The sequence below is a fragment of the Mobula hypostoma genome, chromosome X2, assembly GCF_963921235.1.
Source record: "Mobula hypostoma chromosome X2, sMobHyp1.1, whole genome shotgun sequence".
In the NCBI taxonomy this organism is placed as follows: Eukaryota; Metazoa; Chordata; class Chondrichthyes; order Myliobatiformes; family Myliobatidae; genus Mobula; species Mobula hypostoma.
The window spans coordinates 9,110,496-9,132,404 of NC_086129.1; positions in this window are offsets into that span (position 1 = coordinate 9,110,496).

Sequence of the window (21,909 nt, forward strand, 5' to 3'; positions counted from 1 at the left end):
CTGAGTTTAGCTTCTCCCTCTCAAACTGTAGGATGAATTCCATCATATTATGATTGATTAGAGGGCTTAAGGTTCCTTTACCCTAAGCTTCCTAATCAATTCCGGTTTATTATACAACACCCAATCCAGAATAACTAATCCCCTAGTAGGCTCAACCATAAACTGCTCTAAAAATCCACCTCATCGGCATACTGCAAATTTTCTCTCTTGGCTCCAGCACCAACTGATTTTCCCAATTTACCTGCATATTCAAATTCCCCATGTTTATCATAACATTTCCTTTTACATGCCTTTTCTATCTCGCATTATAATTTGTAACCCACATCCTGGCTACTATATACAACTCCCATCAGGGTTGGTTCAGCCTTGGAGTTACCCAGATTCGTTTCCAGACATTTCTCACAGATTTTATGTTTCCAAAATTCTTCAGGGTTCATTCAGAAAGAGGGAATTAATAAAAAAAGAAGCAATATGCTCCTCAAAATAATCACATGATTTGCCTTTGCTTAAGGTTGAAGTTCAAGTTCAAATTCAGTGGATGTAATTTATTTGGATTTCCAGAAAGCATTTGATAAGGTGAGGCTGCTTAACAAGATAAAATCCTATGACGTTACAGGAAAGATACTGGCACGGACAGTGGAATGGCTGGCAGGCAGGAGACAGTGAGTGGGAATAAAGGGGGCCTTTTCTGATGACAAGTGGTGTTCCTCAGGGGTGAGCGTCAGGACCACTACTTTTCACATTGTAAGTGATTTAGATAATGGAATTGATGTCTTTGTGGTAAAGTTTGCAGATGATACGAAGATAGGTGAAGGGGTAGGTAGTGCTGAGGAAACAATGCAATTGCAGCAAGACAGATAAATTGGAAGAATGGGCAAAAAAGTTGCAGATTGGATATGATGTTTGGAAATGTATGAAAAATAGTACACACTATTATCTAAATGGGGAGAAGTTTCAAACATCAGAGGTACAAAGGGACTTAAGAGTCCTCGTGCAAGGCTCTCAGAAGGTTATTCACAGATTGAGTCTGTGGTAAAGAAGGCAAATGCAATGTTGACATTTATTTCAAGAGAATAGAATATAAAAAACAAGGAGATAATGCTGAGCCTTTATGAGACACTGGTCAGGTCACACTTGGAGTATTACCAACAGTTTTAGGCCCCAATCTCAGAAAGGATGTGTTGTTGTTGGAGAGAGAGTCCAGAGGACGTTCACAAGGATGATCTTGGCAATGAAGGGGTTAACATATGAGGAGTGTTTGGCAGCTTTGGGCCTGTACTTACTGGAACTTAGAAGAATGTGGGGGAATCTCATTGAAACCTACCAAATGTTGAAAGGACTAGATAGGGTGGATGTGGAGAGGATGTTTCCTATGGTGGGGGTATCCAGAACTCGAGGGCACAGCCTCAAAATTGAGGGGCAAACTTTTCGAATGGAAGTAAAGAAGACATTTTTTTCAGTCAAAAAGTGGTGAATCTGTGGAGTGCTCTGTCACAGACTGCTGTGGAGGACAAGTCCGTGGGTATATCTAAAGCTGAAGTTGATAGATCCCTAATTGTTCAGGGCATCAAGGGATAGGGTGAGAGGGCAGGTGTATGGGGTTGAATAGGATCCAGAAGCAGCCATGATGGATTGGCAGAGCAGACTCGATGGGCTGAATGGCCTAATTCTGTTTCTTAGTCTTAATGGTCTTTTGGTCTATCATTGTCATTCAACCATACACCTGTTTGCAGCTAAATGATACAACATTCCTCTGGGACCAAGTTGCAAAACTCAGTCCATATATCACATATAACACCTAAAATAACATTAACACAATAATATTAACAGATTAAAAAAGTATTCTCTAGATATAGAAGTTGACAAGTTACGAGGGGTGATCGATAAGTTTGTGGCCTAAGGTAGAAGGAGATGAGTTATATAGCTCACGTTGTTACATGCACATGCAATTCAACTCTTTGAGGATTATGCAGAAAGTTTGAAGTTAATAACTCATCAGTTAATAATTCATCAGGGGTGATTGATAAGTTTGTGGCCTACAGTAGAAGGTGATGAGTTATTAACTTCAAACTTTCTGCATAAACACTCAGAGTTGAACTGCATGTGCATGTAATGAGAGCTGTATAACTCATCTCCTTCTACCTTAGGCCACGAACTTATCAATCACCCCTGCTGTGGACACTTTCTGGAGGTCCAATATCCGTATGCTCCACGACCGCTGGACTAAGTGTGTAAATGTAGGAGGGGACTATGTTGAAAAATAAGTGTGCTAGGTTTTCTAAAATTGACTCTTTCTACCTTAGACCACGAACTTATCAATCACCCCTCGTAATATAAAATGAAGGAATTTTAGTAACTTCAAGCAACAGCTGGCAATACCTTCTCTCTAACCCTCTGAGACACCAGCTGGAGACTGCATTCTCACAACCATCTCAGTAATCAATCTAGCAATGTTTCAATGAGGCATAACCTCTAATGTCCAACTGGGTTGTCCTTCTCTTACCCTTCATACCCCACAGGCCATAACTAGCAATTATTGAATATTCTCTTTCTCTCCTCTCTCCCCCAGAAGGACCGGTTTTTAAGTGTCTGGCATCTACGTCAGCTCTTTGTAACCATTTTTAGCAGCTACAAATTCAAAATGAAATCCCAATAATACAACACAAACACGGGAAAATGTTCAGATGCTGGAAATCCAGAGCAACACACTTCTTCTTCGGTTGTCCATCGAAACCCGATGACGACGTCCACTCCTTTAACGGTGAGATCTTTGATAACTACACAGTCCTATCCTGGACCCACAAGCTCTATTGCAGGTGGGACATGTATATGTAGTAGTGGTGGCAACCATGGCTGCATTTCTCCTGGCTCTCTTCTGCTGTCTTCTGGTTGTTCTTTCCATCTCCAGAATATGAAACCCGTCCCTACACAGCTGTCGCCAAGTGGTACGGTCAACATTAACATCCTCCAGGTCCTCGGGTCTGATCTTGAACTTCCTTAAAGCATTCTTCATCTGATCCTTATAGCGCTTCTTCGGCCTACCAGCTGAGCGTTGACCATGATGTAGCTGGCCGTATAACACTCCGCGGGGTAGCCAACATGGGGGCATCCTTATCACGTGCCCCAACCACTGCAGCTGACGCTGGGTGATCATGGCCTCAATACTTCTGCAGTTGGTCTTTACGAGTATTTCAGTGTGAGGCACCCGCTCACGCCAGGTAATTCCCAGGATGCGCTGGAGGCAGCTTATGTGGAAGCGCTCCAAGGACTTGATGTGACGGTTGTAGGTTACCCAAGCTTCACAGATATAAAGGAGGGTGGTGACACAGACCGCTTGGTATACGGCGACCTTTGTGGAGGGACGAAGGCTCCTGTTCTGAAAGGCTCTATGCCAAAGTCTCCCAAAGGCAGCTGATGCCTGTTTAATGCGGCTCTGGATGTCGTTGTCAATGCCACTATCCTCAGAGAGAATGCTCCCTAGATATTTGAAAGATGTCACTACTGACAGCTTTACATCACCAACAGTGAAGGCAGGTAGAGTGGGTGGGACACTGGTACTCCATTGGCAAACCACTTCTGTCTTGGTGGTATTGACAGTCAGCCCCATCCTGCTGTACGCTCTTACCACCACAGCAAGGACAGTCTGCAGATCCTCCAGAGTATGGGCCACAAGACTACAGTCGTCTGCATACTGCAGCTCCAGGACCTGCTCTCTATGGAGTTTGGTGGTTGCGTGGAGCCTCCTGATGTCAAAGAGGTTGCCATCTTATCTGACGTCCACTGCCACACCGCTGCTGTCTTCAATCTCGCTGTGGAGAAGCTTGGTAACACACAAGAGGATGATGTTAAAGAGCACTGGCGCTAGCATACACCCGTGCATACAAGGAAGGGCTCTGATTCTTGTCCTCCTATGGTCACCCGAGCAGTCATCCCATCGTGGAACTGGCGGAGGATGTTAACAAATTTATTGGGACAGCCAGACCTGAGGAGGACATCCCATAAGAGCTCTCTTTGCACGGTGTTGAATGCCTTGGAGAGGTCGACAAAGGCCATAAACAGGTCCTGATGTTGCTCCCGGCAGTTTTCCTGAAGATGCCGGGCTGTGAAGATCATGTCGATTGTGCTACTGTCAACAACACACACACACACACTCTCTCTCTCTCTCACACACACACACTCACATTCACACACACATACACTCTCACACACACACACACACACACACACACACATACACACTCTCACACACACACACACACACACACACACACTCACACACATACACTCTCACACACACACACACACACACACACACACACATACACACTCTCACACACACACACACACACACTCACACACATACACACACACACACACACACACTCACACACACACACACACACACACTCACACACATACACACACACACACACACACACTCACACACATACACACACACACACTCACACACACACACACACACACACACACACACTCACACACTCACACACACACACACACACACACACACACACACACATATACACTCTCACACACACACACACACACACACACACACACACTCACACACTCACACACACACACACACACACACACAAAACACTGAGGAACTCAGCAGGCCAAGCAGCGCCTATGGAAAAGAGTAATCAATCGACATTTCGGGCTGAGACCTGTCAATAATACACTGTGCCATCAAATAGAAATAAGTTTTAATGAAACAAGAGTGGCATAACAGTTAGTGCATCGCTTTATCGTGCCAGCAATGACCAATGGGATTCAATTCCAACTGCTGTCTGTTGGTACGTTCTCCGCGTGACCACGTGGGTTTCCGTGGGTACTCCAGTTTCCTCTCATGTTCCAAGGACGTGTAGGATAGGATTAGTAAATGTGGGCATGCTAGGGAGCATGACAACACTTGTAAGCTGCCCCCAGGCACAACCCTCGGGCTATGTTGGTCATTGACACAAACAAGGCTTTTCATTGTATATTTTCACGTTTTGATTGACATATGACAATTAAAGTTAACCTTACAAAGTTAATCTTTGTGTACTTACAAAGCCATCCCATACCCTCATCTTGGCAAACAACAGGAATTCTGCAGATGCTGGAAATTCAAGCAACACATAAAAGTTGCTGGTGAACGCAGCAGGCCAGGCAGCATCTCTAGGAAGAGGTGCAGTCGACGTTTCAGGCCGAGACCCTTTGTCAGGACGAAGGGTCTTGGCCTGAAACATCGACTGCACCTCTTCCTAGAGATGCTGCCTGGCCTGCTACGTTCACCAGCAACTTTTATGTGTGTCCCTCATCTTGGCCCTTCTGACCACATTTCCATAATGTTAAAATCCTAGCATACCGACCGCGGATGAAAATAAAGAAACTCGTCAAGAGGACCATCACTGGATGGCCTAACGAGGCAATCTCTAGGCTTCAGGACTGTTTTGAATGGATTAACTGGTGGGGGGGGGGGGCGCCACAAACGGAGTAGACACAACCTCGAGGAATAAGAGTCACCTGCCATTGGCTACATCAGTGTGTAGATTATGCTGGCATCTCAAGAACGGTCATCATACAGTCCAACCAGAAGCCCTGGCTGACGCAGAGGTGCGCTCCCTACTTAAAAGCCTGGGAAACTGATTTCAAGTCTGATGACAGAACATCTCACCTTCATCATGAAGAGGGAGAAGACTTCCTACACACAAAATTCAGGAACGCCTATCTGATAACAATCCCCAGTGTATGTGGCCGGCCATCAAGGGTATTACTGACTACACAAGGAAAAACAGCACTGATTCTACAGCGATGCATATATATAACTCCATTTCTACCACATTGGACAATCACCAATATACTTACTGACAGAACCACTCTATGACAGATGCAATAGCATTAGTCATTCACCTGGCCCTGACACACCTAGAAAACAAACATCTTATGTCGGAATGCTGTTTCTGGATTTTAGTTCAGCATTCAACACGATTGTTGGGTACATGGCCAAGTGGTTAAGGTGTTCGTCTAGTGATTTGAAGGTCGCTAGTTCGAGCCTCAACTGTGACAGTGTGTTTGTGTCCTTGAGCAAGACACTTAACCAGACATTGCTCTAGTGTCTGTGCGAGAAGTGCCGCCCCACACAATCTTCCAATCTGCGCCTTGTAAAGCATGAAAATGCCCGACGCAGGCCTCTCACGGTCTGAGTCGACGTTCCCTTCCCAACACGATTGTCCCACAGACCTTGTTGAACAAACCCCTACTCCTCAGTGTAAATACACCACTGTGCAACTGGGTGTTGGACTCCTAATGAGCAGACATCAGATAGCCAGGATGGACAAGAATTCCTCCCTCCCCATCATCGTCCACACAGGTGTCCCCCAGGGCTGTGCACTGAGCCCATCGCATGTGACTGCACGGCCAAACACCTGAGTAATCACATTGTCAAGCTCACCCGATGACACGACAGTGATGGGGCTCATCACCAACAATGATGAGACGGGCTGCAGAGAGGAAGTGGACCAGCTTGAGGTCTGGTGCCAGGGGAATAATTTCTTCCTTAATGTCAACAAGACAAAGGAGAACTTGCACCACTCACCCCCCCCCCCCCCACTTCACCTCAGCAGCACAGCAGTGGCAACTGCGAGCAGTTTTAAGCTCCTGGGAGTGCACATCACACACAACCTCTCATGGTCCCAGAACCCATCCTACACAGTCAGGAAAACTCACCAATGCCTCCACTTTCTGAAAAGGGTGAAGAGAGCTGGAGTTCGCACATTCGTCCTCATGTCATTCTACAGATGCGCAGTAGAGAGCATCCTGATAAGCTGTATCACTGACTGCATAGTACAGAAACTGCATTGCAGTGGACAGGAAGGCTCTACAGCGGGTAGTCAGAATTGCCCAACCCATCACAGGAGCCAGCCTACCCACCAGCAAGGAAATGTATACAAAAATGTGCCAGGAAAGGGCCGGTAACATCATGAAGGATGCCACACACACACTGCACAAGAGCTGTATGTCCCAATCCCAACAGGGAGAAGGCTACGTAGCATCCACACTAGGACCACCAGACTCAAAAACCCCAAGCAGGAGGGCTGATCAACACCTGCATCCACTAACCTACCACTACATTATTATTTCCTGTTAGTCACCGAACAAACAGCCTAGTGTCACTTTATGGACACTACAATCAATCTATGCAAATAGGCTATTTTATGTATTTATTTTTATTGTGTTTTTATTGTTATTGTGTTCTTTTATCTTTTGTGTAATTTTGTGCTACTTCTGATCTCGAGTAAAATTGTTTTATTCTCCTTATACTTGTGTGCAGGAAATGACATTAAACAATCTTGAATGTTGAATTGTTTCCTTGTCCTGATGCAAGGCTTTGACTCGAACCATCAGCGAATCCTTTGCCCCTTGGTTAACTTGTTTCAACAACCAAGGAATAGAGACACAAGAGATTACAGATGTTGGAATATGAAGCAACAATAATCTTTTGGAGGAATTCAGATGGTTGGGCAGCATCTCTTGTCAGTTGCTCTGGACTCCAGCACCTGCATCTGCTGTGCTTATATTCCTTGTGCGTTGAAATGAGCTAACCATAGTGCTGAAATTCCAACTACTACATGTCAACAAATCAGTCCTTCACACACAGTGAGGTTCTGATTGCAGGAGCTCTGTGTTTGGATAGTTGAAGTGCTCTTCTCGTGATTGTTTAACTGTTACCTTTGACTGTTTAGTATTTCCAGAGACTTTGGGGTCTTGTTTCTGAAAGCCTTGTGAATTTTACAGTCAATAATACAAAAGCGATAGTCAAATGCTCACGATTAGGGGAAGGCATTGTCAGAGAAGGAAAATATAATGCTTAATCTTAGTAAATACACACTGCAGCAAGGTAGTGTAATACTTTGTAAATACACGGGATGGCATGGTAGTGTAGCACGGTGGTGGTCCTGACATTGTATCCATACAGACTCAAAAACAGTTACTTTCCCCAGGTAGTAAGGCTGATCAACACTTCCACCACTACTTTGTTATTTCCTGTCAGTCACCTTATATACAGCCTGGCTTCACTTTATGGACCAGTATATAAGCCATCTTACGTACAAATGCAATTTATGGTATATTTATTGTGTTTGTATTACTAATGTGTTTTTTTATCTTGTGTTGGTTTTTTTTGTGCTGCATTGGATCCAACGTAAAATTATTTCATTCTCCTTTACACTTGTGTACAGGAAATTATACTAAACAATCTTGAATCTTGAATCTCAAATCATTACAGCACCAGAGATCAGAAGATTGTGGTTCAATTCCTGCTGCTGTCTGTAAGGATTTTGTATCGTAAAGGAATCTCCCTGTGACTGCATAGGTTTTCTCTTGAGGCTTCAGTTTCCACCCACATTGCAAAGGCATATGGGTTAGAGCATAGAACATAGAACATTACAGTACAGTACAGGCCCTTTGGCCCATGATGTTGTGTCAACCTTCTACATCACTCTCAATTTTTTTTAACATCCATGTGCCTATATGAGCTTCTTAAATGTGTCTGCTTCTCCCACCACTCCTGGCAAGGGTTAAGGTAAGAAAATTGTGGACATGTTATGTGGGCGCCAGAAGCATGATGATACTTGCAGGCTTCACCCAGAGCATCCTCGGACTGTGTTGGTCATTGACACAATCAACACAATTTCACTGTATCTTTTCATGTACATGTGGCAAATAAAAGTAATCTTTGGATCTTTAAATCACTACTCCAATCACTGCCTCTCAGATCCTTACAGATGAAGATGTTAAACATTGATTTGTTCCTGGGTCTGTGACCATCGCCTTCTTTGCTGGAGAAGCTTCGTGGGGCCAAACAGCATCAAGTAGAACCTCTGTCCTGATAAGACCACAAGACCATAGGATATAAGAGCAGAAATAGGCCATTTGACCCTTCGAGTCTGCTCTGCCATATCCCTCTTAACCCCATTCTCCTGCCTTCTCCCTTTAATCCTTGACACCCTGACTAATCAAGAACCTATCAATCTCCACTTTAAATACACCCAATGACTTGGCCTCCACAGCCATTTGTAACAATTAATTCTACAGATTCAACAGCCTATGGCTAAAGAAATTCCTCCTCATCAGTGTTCTAAATGGAAGTCCCTCTATTGTGAGGTTGTATCCTCTGGTCCTAGACTCTCCCATGTCCAATCAATGTCCACTCTATCTAGCCCTTTCAATACTCGATACATTTCAATGAGATACCCCACTTATTCTTCTAAACACCAGCAAGTATAGACCCAGAGTCATCAAATGCTCCTCGTATGTTAACCCTTCATTCCCAGAATAATTTTATTGAATCTGCTCTGGACATGAATATAGTATATTAACCCAAAACATCAACAGTTCTTTTCATCCCATGAATGCTGTTTGAACACTGTGTTTCTCTGTCACACTGTTTGTTGCTCCAGATTCTGGCATCTGTAGTCCCTTGTGTCTCCAGCTTCCTTTTTTGTGCAACATCCCAGATGTATTATTATGGATAGTTTTGCGCCTTCTTGATGCGGAAATGGCGACAGCCTCCTTCCAGCCCTGGCCAGCTATAGCTCGTGGGACAGAGTACTTTCAGAGTTGTGTGCACAGGAGACTTGGCACCTCCTGATGCTGTGCTTTGCACAAACTCATCAACGGCAGTTTGCATTTTACAGGAGAGGCTATTAGTTTCCCACCATTTCCGCAGCAAGCATAAAGCCTTAATGACATTAAACTTAGTCCTTCCTGGACGTTGCCAGTTTGTCAGCGGATAGCACTGAGTGTTTAAAAGTGCTGATGAGAGGTTAGCTTTGGACTGTGGCCTGAGTAAAATCTACTCACCTGAACCTCTGTTTAAATCATGAGTAAGATAATGCTGCACTAAATTCCAATTTTATACCTTCACATATCATAAGAAAAGCTATAGCTCTGCCTGTATTGACTTCCCTCAGCAGTGGCTGATTCTCTGCATCTCAGACCATGTCTGTTGACAAAATAGTGGTTTTGATAGCTTTTTCCCCAGATTACACATGACAGCAGCTATTTGTCCTAAGTTCCGCCACAGGAAGAATGATAGATGTAATTAAGATGTTGTTTGAAAATAATTGATGCCACTCCAGCTGTCTGGCAGCAAGTGATGAGAGGCTGCATTCTGAAGGCTGGCTGATCATCGAGTGCAGCAATAACACCTTTCACCAAAGGATGCAGCTAAATGTACAATGCAAGATCACAGCATGAATACAGTAAGATATTGAAAACAGAATACACAGCTCAGATACAGGCCCTTCAGCCCACAATCTTGTGCCAAATTATTGACACTAATAATGAACAAATTCTTTCTGCAAATACAATGTCCATATCCTCCCATTACATGCACATTCATGTACCTAAGAGTTTCTTAAAATGCCTCTATCATATTTACCAAAAAAACCCTACCATAGATGCTCCCAAGACCAGCCCCTCCATACCCCTATCATCCATGTACCTATCCAAACTTCTCTTAAATGCTGAATTTGAGCTCGCATGGACCACTTGTGCTGGCAGCTCATTCCACACTCTCATGACCACTGTGTAAAGAAGTTTCCCCTCATGTTCCCTTTAAATACCTCACCTTTCACCCTTAAGCCATGGCCTCTGGTTGTAGTCCCACCCAACCTCAGTGGAAAAAGTCTGCTTGCCATTTACCCCATCTGTACCCCTCATAATTCTGTAGGCATCTATCAAACCTCCTCTCAGTCTTCTACGTTCTAAGGAATTCCAATGGCCAAATCATCAGCAGGAGCAGGCACAGCGATAAGGTTTCTCACAGGTTGGCAATGCTTGTTTAGAAGTACAGAAGGGACAAGCAGGGCGGCCATTTTTGGCAGTAGGCCAGTGGTGAGAGTATGAGTGTCAGGCTTTGGATCAAAGGAGGCTTTGGCTTAAAAGAGGCATTGGCTCTGCGTAAGTTTCTGTTAATGTTCCATTTTTTTCTCTCTTACTGTACCTAGCGTATTAAATGCCTGTCGTGTGTTCTTCATGTCGGATGTTGGAGTCCTGGAAGGCCCAGAGTCTCCCATGGACCTACATCTGCGTGAAGTGCATCCGGCTGCAGCTCCTTGAAGACCGTGTAAGAGATCTGGAGCAACAGCTGGATGACCTTAGGCTTGAATGATCATCGATCAGAGTTACAGGGAAGTAGACACCCTGAAGTTGCAGGAGGCGAGTAGCTGTGTGACTGTCAGAAGAAATGGAAATGTGAATAGGCAGTTAGCGCAGAGCACCCCTGTGGCCATTCCACATAATAATAAATATACTGTTTTGGATGCTGTTGTTGGGGATGACCTCCCAGGGGAATGCCACAGAGCCTGGGTTACTGGCACTGAGCTTGGATCCATGGTGCAGAAGAGAAAGAGGGAAAAGAGGGGATTGGTAGTGAGGGGATCTCAATAGTCAGACGAACAGGCAGGAGATTCTGTGGACGTGAACGGGACACCTGAATGGTATGTTGCCTCCCAGGTGCCAGGTTCAGGGATGGCTCAGTTCGTGTCCATAACATTTTGGAGAGAAGAGAGAGCAGCCAGATTTGTGGTGCATATTGGTACCAATGACATAGGAAGGAAAAGCAAAGAGGTCCTGAAAAGAGAATTTTGAGAGCTAGGTAGAAAGCTGAAAAGCAGGACCTCCAGGGTAGTTATTTCTGGATTGCTGCCTGTACCACGCACTAGTGTGGGTAGAAACAGGATGATTTGGCAGATAAATAGGTGTCTGAGAAGCTGGTGCAGGGGGCAGGGCTTCAGGTTCTTAGATCAGTGGGATCTCTTCTAGGGGAGGTATGACCTGTTCAAAAGTTACAGGTTGCACCTGAACTCGAGGGGGACCAATATACTCACGGGCAGGTTTGTTAGAGCTGTTGGGGAGGGTTTAAACTAATTTGGCAGGGGGTAGGGACTAGAGTGAAGGGACTCAGGATAGGATGGATGGTAAAAAAGCAAAGATAGCGTGCAGTCAGACTGTCAGGAAGGGCAGGCAGGTGATGGGACAAAATTGCATTCAGCATGGTGATTATCTGTGCATTAGGGATGCAGAATCAAAAAGGGTAGCAAATACAGTTCTCAAAGTGCAATATCTCAATGCACGAAGTATAAGAAATAAGTTGGATGATCTTGTTGCACTATTACAGATTGTCAGGTATGATGTTGTGGCCATCACTGAATCGTGGCTGAAAGATGGTGGTAGTTGGAAGCTGAATATCCAAGATTACATGTTGTATCAGAGGGATAGAAAGGTAGACAGAGGGGTTGGTGTGGCTCTACTGGTAAAGAATGGCATCAAATCAGTAGAAAGATGTGACATAGGATCAGAAGATATTGAATCCTCGTGGGTTGAGTTAAGAAACTGCAAGGGTAAAAGAGCCCTGATGGCAGTTATATACAGGCCTCCCAACAGTAGCCAAGATGTGAACCACAGATTACAACAGGAAATCGAAAAGGCATGTCAAAAGGGCAATGTTATGATTGTCATGGGAGATTTCAACATGCAGGTCGATTGGGGAAAATCAGGTTGGAAATGGATCTCAAGAGAGTGAGTTTGTTGAATGCCTATGAGATGGCTTTTCAGAGAAGTTTATCACTGAGCCTACTAGGGCATCATCTATACTGGATTGGGTGTTATGTAATGAACCAAAGGCAATGAGGGAGCTTAGGGTAGAAGAACCCTAAGGAGACAATGATCGCAATATGATTGAGTTCAACTTGAAATTTGTTAGGGAGAAAGTACAGTGTGACATAGCTGTATTTCAGTGGAGTTAAAAAATTACAACGGTATGAGAGAGGAGTTAGCCAAAGTAAATTTGAGAGAAATTCTGGCAGGGATGACAGCAGAGCAGCAATCGTGTGGGTTTCTGGGGAAAAAATGAAGGTGGTGTAGGATTGATATATTATAAAAATGAAGAAATACTCAAATGGTAAAATAGTACAACCGTGGCTGACAAGGGAAGTCAAAGCTATTGTAAAAGCAAAAGAGAGGGCATACAACAAAGCAAAAATTAGTGGGAAGATAGAGGATTGGAAGCTTTTAAAACCCTACAGAGAGCAACTAGAAGAATCATTAGGAGGGAAAAGATGAAATATGAAAGCATGCTAGCCAACAATATCAAAGTAGATAGTAAAAGCTTTTTCAAGTGTGTAAGAAAATAAAAGAGAGATGAGAGTGGATATAGGATCGCTAGAAAATGAGGCTGGAGAAATAATAACGGGGACAAGGAGATTGCAGATGAACTAAATGAGTATTTTGCATCAGTTTTCACTGTGGAAAACACTTGCAGTGTGCCAGATGTAGTGCTTGAAGGAAGAGAAGTGGGTGCAGTTACTATTACAAAGGAGAAAGTGCTCAAAAATCTGAAAGATCTAAGTGTACATAAGACACCTGGACCAGATGAACTGCACCCTAGGGTTCTGAAAGAGGAAGTGATAGAGATTGTGGAGGTTTTAGTAATGATCTTTCAAAATTCATTGGACTCTGGCATGGTGCCAGAGGACTGGAAAATTGGAAATGTCACTCCACTCTTTAAGAAAGGAGGAAGGCAGCAGAAAGGACATTATAGACCAGTTAGCCTGACCACAGTGGTTGGGAAGATGTTCGAGTCAATTGTTAAGGATGAGGTTATGGAGTACTTGTTGACATAGGACAAAATAGTACAAAGTCAGCATGGTTTCCTTCAGGGAAAATCCTGCCTAATGAACCTGACAAACTTATTTGAGGAGATTACAAGTCGGATAGATAAAGGGAATGCAGTGGATCTTTCAGAAGGCTTTTGACAAGGTGCCATACATGAGGCTGCTTACCAAGTTAATACCCAAGGTTACTAACATGGTTAGAGCATTGGCTGATTGGTAGGAGGCAGTGAGTGGGGATAAAAGGATCCTTTTCTGGTTGGCTGCCAGTGACTAGTGGTGTTCCGTAGGGGTCAGTGTTGGGACCGCTTCTTTTTATGCTGTATATCAATGATTTGGATGATGGAATAGATGGTTTTGTTACCAAGTTTGCAGATGATATAAAGATTGGTGGAGGGGCAGATAGTGTTGTGGAAACAGGTAGGATGCAGAAGGACAGAGACAGATTAGGAGAATGGGCAAAAAAGTGGCAAATGAATTATAATGTTGGAAAATGCGTGGTCATGCATTTTGGTAGTAGAAATAAATGTGCAGGCTATTTTCTAAATAGGGAGAAAATCCTAAAATCTGCGATGCAAAGAGACTTGGGAGTCCTTGTGCAGAACACCCTAAAGGTTAACTTGCTGGTAGAGTCGGTGGTGAGGAAGGCAAATACAATGTTAGCATTCATTTCAAAAGGTCTAGAATACAAGAGCAGGGATATGATGCTGAGGCTTTATAAGGCACTGGTGAGTCCTCACCTTGAGTATTGTGAACAGTTTTGGGCTACTCATCTCAGAAAAGATGTGCTGGCATTGGAGAGTGTTCAGAGGAGGTCCACAAGGATGATTCTGGGAATGAAAGGGTTATCATACGAGGAACATTTGACATCTCTGGGTCTGTACTCGCTGAAATTTAGCAGGATGAGGGGGGATCTCATTGAAACCTTTTGAATGTTGAAAGTCCTGGACAGAGTGGATGTGGAAAGAATGTTTCTGATGGTGGTGGAGTTCAGGACAAGTTGACACAGCGTCAGGATAGAGGAGTGTCCATTTATAACAGAGATACAGAGAAATTTCTTTAGCCAGAGGGAAGTGAATTTGTGGAATTTATTAGCACAGGCAGCTGTGGAGGCCAGGTTATTGGGTATATTTAAAGTAGAGCTTGGTAGGTTCTTGATTAGACATGGCAACAAAGGTTACAGGGAGAAAACCGGGAAGTGGAGCTAAGGAGGGAAAAAAAGAATCATCCATGATTGAATGGCAGAACAGATTTGATGGGCCAAATGGCCTAATTCTGCTCCTATGTCTTATGGTCTTATAGAATAAAGTCCTAACCTACTCAACCTTTCCTTATAACTCCAGACCCAGCACCATCCTTGTAAATTTTCTCTGTACTTTTCAACCTGGTTTACATCTTTCCTGCAGGTGGTTGAACAAAACTGCACCCAGTACTCGAAATTAGTCCTCACCAACATCTTCTACAACTTCAACATAACATCCCATCTCCTGTACTCAATACATTGATTTATGAAGGCCAATGTGCCAAAAGCTACTTTATGACCCTGTGAACCTCAATGAATTAGGTACCTGTATTCCCAGATCCCTTTGTTCTGCCACACTCCTCAGTGCCCCAATGTTCATTTTGTAAGACCTACCCTGGTTGGTCATATTGAAGTGCAACATCTCACACTTGTCTGCATTGAATTCTATCTGCCATTTTTCAGCCCATTTTTCCAGCTGATGCAGATCCCACTGCAATCCATGATAGTGAGCCTTCCTCACTGTCCACTACACCCCCAATCTAGGTATCATCCGCTAACTTACTGATCCAGTTAACCACATTATATAGATGATAACCAACAACAGAACCAGCACACAACTAGTCAGAGGAGTAACCTTCTACTACCACTCTCTGGCTTCTCCCTCAAAGCCAATATCTAATCCAATTTACTACTTCCAAGCAATTGAACCTTCTTGACCAGTCACCAAGGCACGACCTTGTCAAATCCTTGCTAAAGTCCATGTATACAACATCTACTGCCTTGTCTTCATCCACTTTCCTGGTAACTTCCTCAAATACCCTAAAAGATTGGTTGGACATGACCTACCACACATGACCTACCATGCTGACTATCCTTAATCAGTCCATGCCTATCTAAATGCTTTTATTACTTAGAATTACTTCCAATAACTTTCCCACAACTGATGTCAAACTCACCAGCCTATAATCTTCTGGTTTATGTTTAGAATCTTTGGGGGATAGTGGAACAACATTGGCTATCCTCTAATCCTCTGGTACCTCTCCTGTCACTAAGGATGTTTTAAATATTTCTGCTAGGGCCCTGGAAATTTCTGCCGAGGGAGCACCTTGTCAGTCCCTGGGGACTTATCTGTAGCAAACACCTCCACCTCTATAATCTGTACAGGGTCCATGAAGTTGATGCAACACTCACAACACGCTGGAGGAACTCAGCAGGTTGGGCAGCATCCATGGAAATGATCAGTCAACGTTTTGAGCCAGAACCCTTCAATACCTGTGGTGTTGGACATTTCTACCCCGGGGGAACGATACTGCTGTCTCCTCTATCTACAGTGTGTCTCTCATGATCTCATATAAACTTCTATCATGTTTCCCCTCGGTTCTTGCCATTCAAGAAAAAACAATCCAAATTAATCCAGCCTCTCTTCAGAGCACAGGCTATCTAATCCAGGCAGCATCCTGGTAAACCTCTTCCCCATCCTCTCCAAAGCCTCGGTATCACTCGTATAATGGGATGACCAGAATTCAATGTAAGATTACAGACTATCTGTATTTGTCACATCAGAATAAATAGCTTGAGTCAACGGCAATCCAGTCTGAAGATGTGTTGGGAGCAGACCAAAAGTGTTGCCATACTTCTGGAGCCCAGGTCGTAGGCTCACAGCTTACCTGTAACCCACACATCTTTTGAAATGTGGGAGGAAACCGGAAAACGCAGAGGAAACCCAAGCTGTCATGGGGAGAACATACAAACTCCTTACAGACAGTAGTGGTAATTGAATGCTAACCTTCTGATTGCTGGTACTGTAAAGTGCTATGCTAATGACTACAAGAAGCAGCCTATGTAGAGTTTTATAAAGATGCAACATAACTTCTCAATGCCTTAAATAATAAAGCTATGCTTATAGAAGCAGAAGTAGATAATTTGGTCCATGGCTGATTATTTTATTGAGAGATACAGCACAGTAACAGTCCCTTCCGGCCCAATGAGCCCATCCTGCCCAATGACACCCATGAACCCATATGTATTTGGAATGAGACTGGGGTTCAGAGGCCTGGAGGTGACCTGTCTTGGAGAATGCTTTGTGGTGAACAGGATTGTCAAGGGTCCAACTGTCTCCCTGCTAATTTTCCAGTTTTCCCAACTCTCAAGTTAATTGTTTTGAACATGCTTCTATTGTGTAAATGCAGGCGGCAGAAGGTATCATCTGAGGGAATATCTGGATTTTTTTTTACCTGTGTGCTAAACCATTGCATTGCCTTATTGAGGCCTGGGGTGGATCAGTAGATATCCAGCTGGCAGCCCACCCTTCCTCCTGCATTGATGGGCTATCTAACTCTGCATTTCAGGAACTGTGTGCTGTTCATTAGGCTGGGTAGGCAGTTTTTTACCCTGTTATAAAAGCAGGAATTGAAAGAGAGAAATGAACTTTCAAAATTAATGGAAGAGAGTGAGTGACACTAAATGGAGAGATCGCTCCAATGCCTTGCCTCCCTTACATTATCTTTTCTGTATCATTTCTTTACACCAATACAGGTTGTATTACCTTGACCAGATCACTTTGTTGTATCAATGAGATTGATGCCAACCTACCTGTAAAACCAATAAAAGTCAATTCTGCACATGCCCTGTTAAATGCATTCCTTTGTAGGGCCCCATAATCTACTTGGCTCTGCTCAGTAGTGGATGCAATCTTTTCCAGTCTCTGGAACTCAATGATTCTGTTTTTATGAAAGATTCGCTGCACACATAGATCATATTTTATAATCAGAAGAATGGACAATCACCACCGTGTTACAGCTTCATTGTAAGGAGCAGTTATTCAAATTAAAAATGACACCATCCTGAAATGGCATTTGCCATCAATATACTTCCTCACATTGATGAAAATTTAACGTGATGTTTGGTGGCTCACAAAGTGGTTAGATTGTTAGTGGATTCAGGCAATGACTCTGTTCAAGATTAATGTTTCTGAGGAGCGCAGGCTTTATATTGCTGCAAATTTTATTGTGTAAAAATAAATCTTGGGGAGACAGAGAGGGAGAGAGAGAGAAAAACAGAGAAGGAGGAGAGGGGAGAGAGAAAGAGAGAGGAGAGAGAGGTAGAGAATTGATTGTGGACTTCAGAAAGGGTAGAACAAGGGAACACGAACCATTTCTCACAGAGGGAGCAGAAGTGGAGAGAGTGAGCAATTTTCAGTTCCTGGACCTAATCTGGTCACAACATATTGACACAGCTATAAAGAAGGCAAGACATCAGATATATTTCATTGGAAGTCTGAGGAGATTTGGTTTGTCATCAAAAACACTCAAAAATCTTTACACGTGTACCGTGGAGAATGTCTGACTGATATTGGGGGGTGGGGGGGGGGGGCTACTGCACAAGATTGAAGTAAGTTGTAGAAAGTTGTAAAATTAGTCAGCTCCATCTTGGGTATTAGCCCCCATAGTATCCAAGACACCTTCAAGGATAGGTGCCTCAGAATGGCAGTGTCCATTATTAAGGACCCCATCACCCAGGACATGCCCTCTTCTCACTGCTGCCACCAGGAAGGAGGCACAGGAACCTGAAGGCACACACTCAGTGATTCAGAAAAAGCTCCTTCCTCTCTGCCATCCAATTTCTGAAAGAACGTTGTACCCTTGAGAACTAACTCACTGTTTTTTTATTTATTTCTATTTTTGCACACAACTTATTTTAACTTAACTATTTGAGATCCATCCACTCTATATACTTAGTATAATTCAAATTTTTCTATATTATCATGTCTTGCACTGTACTTCTGCTGCAAAGTTAACAGATTTCATGACATATGCCAGTGATATTAAACCTGATTCTGATTCTGATTCCAAGAGAGAGAGAGAGAGAGAGGAGAGTGAAAAAGAAAAAATAGAAAACCTACTTGCCACATGTAACCAAGGTATCTCAGATCACTGATTAATTGGCAGTTCAATCTTGTTTTTTTTTTACACCCAGACCTGAGACTGAGCCAAAATGCATTCCTTATGATTCTGGACAGGGCTTGACATGCACATATTGTCAAGTGTGTCTGCAGATGAATCAGCCACAGCACCAGTTCTTCAAAGTGAAACAGATCGTGACTTTCTCCAGTGGACAACCAGAGAGAGTGGTCGGAGATGGCAGCCTTTTCTCACTACTTGCTGATTCAGCAACAGAGTCCATAAGACCATAAGGCCATAAGACATAGGAGCAGACTTAGGCCATTCAGCCCATCATGTCAGCTCTACCATTCAATCATGGTTGATCCCAGATCCCAGTCAACTGCATACAACTGCCTTCTCGCGATATCCTTTGATGCCCTGACCAATCAGGAAATTATCAACATCCGCCTTAAATATATCCACGAACTTGGCCTCCACCGCTGTCTGTGGCAGAGCATTCCACAGATTCACCACTCTCTGGCTAAAAAATATTCCTCCTTACCTCTGTTCCAAAAGGTCACTCCTCAATTTTGAGACTGGTCCCTCTAGTTCTGGATACCCCCACCATAGGAAACATCCTCTCCACATCCACCCTATCTAGTCCTTTCAACATTTGATAGGTTTCAATGAGATCCCCCCCCATATTCTTTTAAACTCCAGTGAGTACAGGCCCAAAGCTGCCCAAATGCTCCGCATATGTTAACCCCTTCATTCCCAGTATCATCCTCATGAACCTCCTCTGGACTCTCTCCAATGACAACACATCCTTTCTGAGATATGGGGCCCAAAACTGTTGTTGATACCCAAGTTCAGCCTGATTAGTGTCTGAAAAGGCTCAGCATTATCTTCTTGCTTTTATATTCTATTCCCTTTGAAATAAATTCCAACATTGCATTTGCCTTCTTTACCACAGACTCAGCCTGTAAATTAACCTTCTGGGAGTCTTGCATGAGGACTCCTAAGTCCCTCTGCACCTCTGATGTTTGAAGCTTCTCCCCATCTAGATAATAGTCTGCCCTATTATTCCTTTTACCAAAATGCATTATCATACAAAGTACATTTCCCAACACTGTATTCCATCTGCCACTTTTTTGCCCATCCTTCCAATTGTCTAAGTCCTACTGCAATCACATTGCTTCCTCAGCACTACCTACCCTTCCATCTATCTTCATATCATCTGCAAACTTTTGCCACAAGGACATCAATTCCATTATCTAAATCATTGACTAACAATATGAAAATTAGCAGTCCCAATACTGACCCCTGAGGAACACGACTAGCCACTGGCAGTCAACCAGAAAAGGCCTCTTTTACTCCCACTCACTGCCTCCTCACTGTCAGCCATTCCTCTATCCATGCCATTATTTTTCCTGTAACGCCATAGGATTTTATCTTGTTAAGCAGCCTCATATGTGGCACCTTATCAAAAGCCTTCCGAAAATCCAAGTACATGACATCCACTGCCTTTCCTTTGTACACCCTGCTTGTTACTTCCTCGATAAACTCTAACAGATTTATTACACAAGATTTGCCTTCACAGAAACTATCACCCAACTTCCCACTCATTTTTACTAGCTTATATGCCCTTTCTTTGGCTTTTATGCAGTCCTTAACTTCCCTTGTCAGCCATGGTTACCTACCCCTGCCATCTGACAACTTCTGTGGGACATATCTATCCTGTGCCTTGTGAGTTATTCCCAGAAACTTCAGCCATCTCTACTCTGCCGTCATCTCCGCCAGTATCCTCCTCCAATCCACCTGGGCAAGCTCCTCTCACATGCCTCTGTAACTCCATTTATTCCATTGTGATACTGATACATGTGACTTATGCTTCTCCCTTTCCAATTGCTGTATGAATCCAATCATATTATGATCACTGCCTCCTAAGGGCTCCTTTACATTAAGCTCCCTAATAAGATCTGGGTTATTACACAACACCCAATCTAAGTCAGACTTTCCCCGAGAAGGCTCGAGCACAAGCTGCTCTAAAGAGCCATCTCGTAGACATTCAACAAATTCCGTCTCCTGCGATCCAACACCAACCTGATTTTCCCAATCCCCTTGCATATTGAAGTCTCCCATTACTATTGTAACATTACCCTTATTATATGCCTTTCCCAGCTCCCTTTGAAATCTCAACCCCACATCTTGACAACTATTTAGAGGCCATAATGGCTTTTTACCCTTCCAGTTTCTGAACTCCACCCACATAGATTCAACATTCTCTGACCCAATGTCACCTCTTTCTAAAGATGTAATTCCACCTCCTACCAACAGAGCCATACCATCGCCTGCCTATGGCTTCCTGCCTGTCCTTTCAATACAAGGTACAGTATATCCTTTGATATTGAGCTTCCAACTATGGCCTTCTTTCAGCCACGATTCAGTGATGCCCACATCATCATACTGACCAATCTCTAATTGTGCCACGAGTTCATCCACCTTATTCTGGATGCTACATGCATTTAAATACAACACCTTCCGTTCTGCATTCTTCGCCCTTTTGAATTTTGCCTCTGTGGTACAATTTAATTCTTTTGCACTCTCTGCATTTGTACCCAATCATTGACTTGTCCTTCCTTACATTCATGTTACATCCATTATCTACTTGTAAACCTGCTGGCTCATCCTCGGCTCTATCATACTGGTTCCCATCCCCTGCCATATTAGTTTAAACCACTCTCAACAGCTTTAGTTAACCTGCCTGCAAGAATATTGGTCTCCCTCAGATTCAGGTGCAACCCTTCCCTTTTGTACAGGTCACACCTGCCCCAGAAGAGGTCTCAATTATCCAGAAATCTGAATCCCTGCTCCCTGCTTCAATCCTTCCTAACCTCACTGTCGCGTGGCACAGGCAGTAATCCCAAGATTACTACCCTTGAGGTCCTGCTTCTCAGATTCCTTCCTAACTCCCTGTATCCTGTTTTCAGGACCTCCTCCCTTTTTTGACTTATGTCGTTGGTGCCAATACATACCACGACCTCTGGCTGCTCACCCACCCATTTCAGGATATTGTGGACGTGCTCAGAAACATCACAAACCC